The 9,246-nt window shown below is 34.2% G+C and overlaps 1 non-coding gene across 1 annotated transcript; it reads left to right on the forward strand.

The window, feature by feature from the left end:
* Positions 1 to 424: 424 nt before the first annotated feature.
* LOC139887316 (small nucleolar RNA R71) lies at positions 425 to 531 on the forward strand. The gene has a single exon (XR_011773152.1). It is a non-coding gene; the product is annotated as a small nucleolar RNA R71 (small nucleolar RNA).
* Positions 532 to 9,246: the final 8,715 nt, after the last annotated feature.

Here is a 9,246-nt window from a genome sequence, read left to right on the forward strand (position 1 = left end):
CGGTTGATAATTATTTTGATAATTATTTCCAGGCCTTTGGTTCATATAGGAAACATTCTCTCGTTGTTCCAATGTTGGTTCAATGTGACAATCTTTCAATAAGTGTGGTCCACCGCATAGCTCACAACTGATTCGTATTGCGTGAATATCTTTATTCATCTTTTCCATTCGTCTTTCGAAAGCATCTATTTTTGCTGAAACGGAATCAAAGTCATGGCTAGAATCGGCTCTAGCCACTTTAGATGAACGAAAAATATCTTTTTCTTGGTGCCACTCATGCGAGTGGGAGGCTGTGTTATCAATAATTTTGTAAGCTTCAGTTGCAGTTTTCTTCATAATGGAACCACCAGCTGTTATGTCGATGTCTTTTCGTGTAGCAACGTTGACACCTTGGTAGAATATTTGTACTATTTGATAAGTGTCTAAACCGTGTTGAGGACATCCTCTCAACATCCTTCCGAATCTTGTCCACGCCTCATATAATGTTTCATTTGGCTTTTGTGTGAACGTAACAATTTCTCCTTGAAGTCTCACGGCTTTAGATGCCGGAAAGAATCTTTGAAGAAATTTTTCAACTAAGACATCCCATGTGTCAATCGCCCCTTCAGGTAACGATTCTAACCAATCTTTGGCTTCTCCTTTTAAAGTCCAAGGAAACAACATGAGATAGATCTGCTCATCTTCCACTTCTCGGATTTTGAATAGTGTACAAATTCTTTTAAACGTACGAAGGTGTTCGTTAGGATCTTCATTCGGTGCACCACTGAATTGGCATTGGTTAGTTACCATGTGTAGAATTTGTCCTTTGATTTCATAATCTGGCGCATTAACTTCTGGCTTAATAATGGCGTGACCTTGGCCCGTGCGTGTGGCTCTCATTCGATCTTCCATACTTAGAGGTTCCGTTACTTCCATAATTGAATTTGTTGAATACGAATCACTAGAGGATTCTGATTTAATGGTTTGTGGCTCAGGAGGAATAATTAGTGGTTCAAGATCTTGGAATTGTCCTTGAATATGCTCCGGGTTCTTAATTGTGAAGTCGGGTTCAAAAGATGGATTATCGGAAATTTGAGTTGGAGTTCTTGTTCGACTAGATGACGATTCTAAAGAAAAATCAACGGCGACAATATTTGCTAAATGTCTTGATCTAGTTACAGGTGGTGAACGTACAAAAGGTGGTGAACGTCTTGCTCGGTGCATTCACTGAATATCCTATTAGTTTTTAAAAGGAAAGAAAAATTATAATAAGTTATCCAATTAATAGACTTTTCTGATTTTGCCCACGTTTCGAATAGCCAAAAGATGCAGCAGAGGGGCAGGATTCGTTTGGTCTCAATATAATTGAGGACTGTTTGGCTCCAATAACCCGGTCCACGTACAAATCCAACTATTACTACGAACCAGAAAATTTTGATGTCTATCAATTTAACCACTCAAAATAAATTTTCGTAATTTTAAGAAATTTAGATAAGAAGTAGAAAAAATTCTAAGTCCTAAAACTAGAATAGCGAGAAATAAGAAAGAAAAAGAGTTCGTCGAAAAAGGTCGAAAAAGAAAAAATGGTTGAAAAATAAAAGGTGACGGAAAAATAAAAGAAACTTATAAAAACTTAAAAATACTTGACTAACCTAACCTTATTACTACAACTAACTTAAAATTATAATCGCAAATTGAAATTACTAATTGAAATGATAATTGATACATAGTAAAAGGTGTCTAAAAATATTAAAGCTTACAGGAAAAACTAAATCCCAAATGGAAATAACTTAAAAAGAAACTAAAACTTAAAAAGGCGTCGCAAAATTCTAAAGTACCTAAATCTTAGTCTAAAGAAAAAGCACTTAAGGAATTCTACGGCAAAGCCTAAAAATCTAGGAGTAAAAATAACTATAGCAAAAACTAAGTTTAAAATTAAATATGAGCTAAAAATACAAATATTACGCTACAATGATTAAAAAGGGACAAAATATAAAAATATATAAAAAGTTGTAAAAAGTACAATTTTTATAAAAATATTATTTTTATATTATTTTTTAATAAAACTACTAATTTTACAATTTAATAAAACTAATTAATACTAAATACATAAATTAAATAAAAAGTAAAAATAAAAATAAAACTAATAATAATAATAATAATAATTAGGTTTAAATAATAATTATAATTAATAATAACCCGTAATTAATGCAGGATTAGGGTTTTTTTGTCGCCTGTCAGAAAGGCTCCGCGAGTTGCGGTAATTAATACATCAAACCCCGCGACTCGCGGGGTTCAGAAATTCAGTTGACAGATTTAAATTCGACGCGTTTTCTTTATTTAATTATTATTTTTTTCTATAAATAAAAGATAGTTAATAAAACTTATATTTTTATAAACTAAAATAGAAATAAAGAAACTTATAAAACTTAAATATTTAACAAAATCTTAAAAATACTTATATTTTTGTTTTTCTTTTTATATTTTTGAATATTTAAAACGTATTTTTACAAAAACGAATTTTAATAAAAGTAAACAAAAAATCCTTTTTTTTTTATATTATTATTAGCGTTGCGCTTCCGGCGTTTAAGAGTGTCCCCGGCAGCGGCGCCAAAAACTTGATGATGTAGCGTGAGGGTACGAAATAGTATTATTTTTAATACAAAATACTACAAAATATGACACAAGTTTTATTAATTTACGGATGGGATATACCTAAACCTTGCTACAACACTTATAGGCAGTGTACCTAATCGTACAGTAGTGTAGTTTTTAGTAAGTCCGGTTCGTTCCACAGGGAAATCTTTAAACAAAGCTCAACGCTATATTAGTTTACTTTTATAAAAATACAAACATATATATAAGTAATATTATTATTATAAAGGGGGGTTTTTACCGTTTAATGACCGGTTTGTCGATTTTAAGACTTTAGTCGCAGTTAAAACCTAATGTAAAATATTAAATAAATAAAAGACTTAATTTAAAGTGTAAAGTAAATAACGATAATGAAATTGCGAATAATAAAAGTGCGATAAAATTGCGATAATTAAAAAGTACGATAATTAAAAGTGCGATTAAATAACAATAAATAAAAATGCGATAATTAGAAGTGCAATTAAATATAAAATGAAGGAAATTAAATATGAAATAAAAGAATTATGCTTATTTAAACTTCCGTAATCATGATGTTTGACGTGTTGATTTTAGTTTTATGCCCATGGGTTAATTGTCCTTTGTCCTGGATTATTTAATATGTCCGTCTGGTTTTTGTCCATAACAGTCCATCAGTCATAAATATAAAGTGCGAGTGTCCTCGTCAAATTATTATTATACCCGAACTTAAATCTTCCAACTAATTGGGGATTCGAATTGTAACAAGGTTTTAATACTTTGTTTAATGAATACACCAGGTTATCGACTGCGTGTAAACCAAGGTTTTACTACTTTGTTAACAATTACACCAATTACCCTTGAATGTAATTTCACCCCTGTTTTAATTATTCTAGTGGCTATTAATTCATTCCCGTGTCCGGTTAAATGAACGATTATTCGTACATATAAATACCCCGCCCATCGTGTCCGATCGAGTGTATACGGTAATTTATAGGGACGCCCAATTGTAAATCTTTATATTAACATTAACAAACTATCATTTAGTTAAACAAATATAAAGCCCATTAATAGCCCATAGTCTAATTTCCACAAGTGTCGTTCTTTTGTCCAAACCCCAATTATGGTATAAAGCCCAATTACCCAATTTTAGTAATTAGCCCAACATCATGATTACTTCGTTTTAAATAAGCATAATAATAACTTAGCTACGAGACATTAATGTAAAAAGGTTGAACATAACTTACAATGATTTAAAAATAGCGTAGCATTACACGGACAGAATTTCGACTTACACCCTTACAATATTCGCTAACATACCCTTATTATTAGAATTAAAATTAAAATTAAAATATAAATTATATATATATATATATATATATAAATTTTACGTATGATAAGAGAAGAAAAAGATGATCATTTTTTTATCAGAATTCGGTTTGCTTTATAGGCAGAGTTGATTTTTGGGGCTCCGCGACTCGCGGTGAATTTTGCCTTCAAACTCCGCGACTCGCGGAGTTTGAAATTCCAGCTCACATCTTGGAGTCTTTCTCTGCCGACGGTTTTTATTATATATATAATATATATATATATAATTAATATAATTAATTATATTTATATACATAGTTAACTTGTAATTTTTAGTCCGTTGCGTCGAGCGTTAAGAGTTGACTCTGGTCCCGGTTCCGGATTTTCGAACGTCCTTGCGTACAATTTTATATTTTGTACTTTGCGTTTTGAATCTTGTACTCTTGTAATTTCGAGACGTTTCTTATCAATAATTGGAACCTTTTTGATTGTCTTTTGTACTTTTGAGCTTTTTTGGTCGTTTGCGTCTTCAATTCGTCGAATCTGTCTTTTGTCTTCACTTTTTATTATTTAAATGAATATCACTTGTAAATAGAACAATTGCAACTAAAAGCTTGTCTTTCTTGAGGAATAATGCTATGAAATATATGTTCGTTTTTAGCATTATCATCAACCTTAAATGCTCTTCATGCTCTTGCTCACTCTTGGAATAGATAAGAATATCATCAATGAAAACGATAACAAACTTATCTAAATACGGACTACAAACTCGATTCATGAGGTCCATGAATACAGCTGGCGCATTCGTCAATCCAAACGGCATGACCAAAAATTCGTAATGACCATAACGTGTCCGAAAAGCAGTTTTCGGAATGTCCTCTTCTTTGACACGTAATTGATGATAACCCGATCTTAGGTCGATTTTCGAATAAACACATGATCCTTGCAGTTGATCAAATAAGTCATCAATTCTCGGTAGTGGATACCGATTCTTGATAGTTAACTTATTTAATTCACGATAATCTATACACATCCTAAAAGATCCATCTTTCTTCTTAACAAACAAAATTGGAGCTCCCCACGGTGAAGTGCTTGGTCGTATGAATCCACGGTCTAGTAATTCATTTAACTGACTTTGAAGTTCTTTTAATTCGGACGGTGCAAGTCTATATGGAGCACGAGCCACTGGTGCAGCTCCTGGTACTAAATCTATTTGAAATTCTACAAATCTAAATGGAGGTAATCCCGGCAACTCTTCCGGAAATACTTCAGGAAAATCTCTTGCCACAGGCACGTCATTGATGCACTTCTCTTTTTCTTTCTTTTTGACTTTATTAACATGTGCTAAGATAGCATAGCACCCTTTCTTCAAGCACTTTTGAGCTTTCAAATAACTAATGAGTTTTAGCTTTGAATCACCCTTCTCTCCATAAATCATCACCGGCATTTTATCCTTACAAGGAATACGAATTGCCTTCTTGGCACACACAACTTCAACTCCTACTTTGGACATCCAATCCATGCCGACTATTACATCAAAACTTCCTAATTCTACGGGTATTAAGTCGATTTTAAACGTTTCTCCGGCTAAATTTATTTTACAATCACGGCAAATTTTATCGGCTTTAATTAGTTTACCATTAGCTAACTCAATCATGTACTTAGCATCTAGAGGTAATGATGAATAATTCAATTTAGCGTGAAAGTCTCTACACACGTAACTTCTATCAGCACCAGTATCAAATATAATAGATGCGGATAAGTTATTAATGGTAAACGTACCCGTAACAAGCTCCGGGTCTTCACACGCCTCTCTAGCATTAATAACAAATGCTCTCCCTCGTGCAGGTCCGATATTCTTCTCTGGATTCGGGCACTGGCTCTTATAATGACCCTGTTTCCCACATCCATAACAAGTAACAGTAGCCAAAGCAGTTCTATTTGCATTAGTGGCAGGAGTCTTGGTACCATTTGTAACGAGAGCCCTACAATCTTCAGCAAGATGACCCTTTCGATTACATTTGTTGCATACCACATTACAGTAGCCAGAGTGATGTTTGTGGCATCGGTTGCATAAAGGATTTTGTCCTTTGTAACCAAAGCTTGAACCACTACCTGCACCTTGCGTGGTTTCTTGTTTCTTAAAAGATTGTTGTTGGTTACCTCGATCATAATTTCCATTCCACTTTCTTTTGTTACCTGATACCTTCACATCAGTATTGGATGCTTTCTTATCCATGATGACCTGATCCATTAGCTCATTTGCCATGGTTATAGCTTCATGAATTGTCTTAGGTTTCGATGCTGTAACGTTTGCCTTGACCTTTTTGGGCAAACCATCTTTGTACATTTCAATCTTCCGTTCTTCGGTTGGAACCAATTCAGGACATAGCAAAACTAATTCCATGAATCGCTGATTGTAGTTGGTGATTTTAGTACCAACAACCTTCAGACTTCGTAATTCATCTTCCAACTTCCTAACCTCGTTCCTTGGACAATATTCGTTGATTAACATTGTTTTGAATTCTTCCCATGGAGTATCATAAGCTACATCTCCTCCTACAGCCTTCACATAATTTTTCCACCACGTGAGTGCACTATCTTGTAAAGTGCACGATGCGTATTTGGTCATGTCCTTTTCAACACAACCACTGATTTTGAACACAGTTTCCATCTTTTCTATCCACCGGGTTAAACCAATCGGTCCTTCCGTTCCACAGAATGATGAGGGCTTGCAAGCTTGAAACGTCTTGTAGGTGCATCCTACACGAGGATTTGGGTTAACTGCAGCACCTCTTGCAGCCTCGACCCATAACATTCTGTCGTTCACTCGCTGATTGATGAGTTCCTGGATTTCTTGTTCCGTCATTCGGTTCAATCGCGCCATATTCTTCTATAAGAATGAAAAGAAAATAATTATTCACATGGAATATTGTAGATGTAGTGTATATTTACAGTACATTATAGCTTATTAATAATATGAACCAGGTATTATTATAAAAGCCTTTTCTTCTTATTAGCGTTTTATAATTATATCTAGGGTAGTACCTACCCGTTAATGTCCATACTTAATAGCTTAGTACAGAATCAATTACTACCATCTAAATAATACTTAACCATGGAAAATTATTGCATTTCACACTTCACTATTTTACATATGCTTATCTTACATCGAACATTAAGCAAACCACACTAATAATATTATACAAAACATTATATGATCCCATGGTTTAATATGGCAGCGCATCGTTTGGTCTATTTTCTAGGACGTTTAGGTTCAAAGAATCGCTTAACGCTTATCCTGGCTGTCTGCCTATATTTTGGCTGTGGGACTGAAGAACTGGATGCCGAGATAGAACGAATAGGAATAGCGAGAATAGGGGTGGTAGTGTCTAGTGGAGTTGGTGCCACATCATCCTTACTAAACTCGGGATTTGAATTTTCTAATTCATTAGCCTTTCGTTTCTTTCCTAGTTCGAACTCTTCTTTTGTAATTTCCTGTATTTCTTCCTCGGGTTCACTTTCCTCCTCGGGTTCACTTTCCTCCTCGGGTTCACTTTCCTCCTCGGGTTCACTTTCCGGGTTCTCTATAGTCGGTTCATCCGGAATTTGTGAGTCTTCCCCAAAGATATTATTTTCGTCATCGGATAGGTTAATGACTGGAACACCATCTGAAGATTCTGGTTCGGAGTCGCTGAATGTGATAACAAGTTTTGAGCCCGACATCTATCACACAACAACTAACCCATTAGTACTACATAATATTTACATATAAATTTTAACCAACAATGATAAGCAATGGTTTTTAAATCAGACCCGGTCAAAGTCCAGACTTACTAATGTATCCTAACGACTTATCAGTTAGACACACTAATGCAAACCTGGTTCGCTAAGACCACCGCTCTGATACCACATGTCATAACCCGTCCTTAACCATAAGAACGTGTTAGATAACGTATGATTTCATTGCGAGGTATTGACCTCTATATGCGACATTTTTAAAAGAAAAACTGCATATATTTCACATTACAAACCACAACCATTATTTTTGTTACAAGCTTTAGACAATAAAAAGATGATTATCGTTTAGCGATAATCTTCGACTTACAAACTTTACAAATAATGATAACAACACGGTTTCTAGCGTATTTCACAACACAAATCCTCGGATATGCAGTTTTATTTTTGACACAAATATGAGTACGCAAGATCCTGCTTAGATTCAACATGATGCAGCGGAAGCTTCTAATTATCACCTGAGAATAAACATGTTTAAAATGTCAACATAAAGTTGGTGAGATATAGGTTTAGTGCCGGCAGCAATATATATATATATATATATAGACCACAAGATTTCATATATAAACAGTTTAATAAAAATATTCTAAGTGGTTGAGCACTTGGTAACCATACTTAACATTTAATCACGTCGCATATTCCCTTTATTAAGAAATCTTACTACACCGTACCAAGTGTAGTCACGAAACGAAGTACTGTGCAACCGTTGAATACTGGTCGTCCAGTCCGGTTAGGGTTGTCAGGCCCGATAGATCTATCAACAGGATTCGCGTTTACAATACCGCTGTAAATAATAGTTACCAAGCTGCAGGGAAGTATGCCAGTGGTACAACTCAACGTAGAATATATTTTTCAGTTACTTGTGTCCATAACGTAAAACATAAAATACATGTATTCTCATCCCGAAATACTTAGAGTTTAAAAGTGGGACTATATACTCACTTTCGCCTTGAAGATATATATATTTTGACTTGGTCTTCCTGATGATATCACGAACCTATCCATATATAATATATCAATACCTTTTCTTTTTAAACAAACGTCACATATATATACTTGTTATACTTTTAATACTTTGAATAATTCCTTAGTCCGTAGTTAGCAGTTCGTTGTTAGTAATTCAATTTTAATGGTTCATTTTTAGATGTTTAATATACCCGCAATGAAATAAATAAAACCCCCATCGTATATGTATTGGTCGAGATTAATCTTGACCCACGGTACCGGTGTTGTCAAATGACGTGTTGCGTACAATAAAGTACCGGTGTTGTCAAATGACGTGTTGCGTACAAACATGGGATCTTATGATTAATCTTCTCGTAATGTTTACGGGTGATCCTGAACCATATAAAATTGAATTATAAGTACATATATATAAAATATCATGTTATCTTAGAAATATGTGATTTTATTTAATTTTTCCCAATTAATCCCGAAGTTAAACAAGTCTTGGATAACCAATTTTGTTTCGGTCATAGTTTCTTCGTTACAAATCCGTTTTCGTTGATTCAACTTGCCATCTCCTTGGATCGAGTTCCTCTTTAAGACTAT

The sequence above is a fragment of the Rutidosis leptorrhynchoides genome, chromosome 1 (genome assembly GCF_046630445.1).
Source record: "Rutidosis leptorrhynchoides isolate AG116_Rl617_1_P2 chromosome 1, CSIRO_AGI_Rlap_v1, whole genome shotgun sequence".
In the NCBI taxonomy this organism is placed as follows: Eukaryota; Viridiplantae; Streptophyta; class Magnoliopsida; order Asterales; family Asteraceae; genus Rutidosis; species Rutidosis leptorrhynchoides.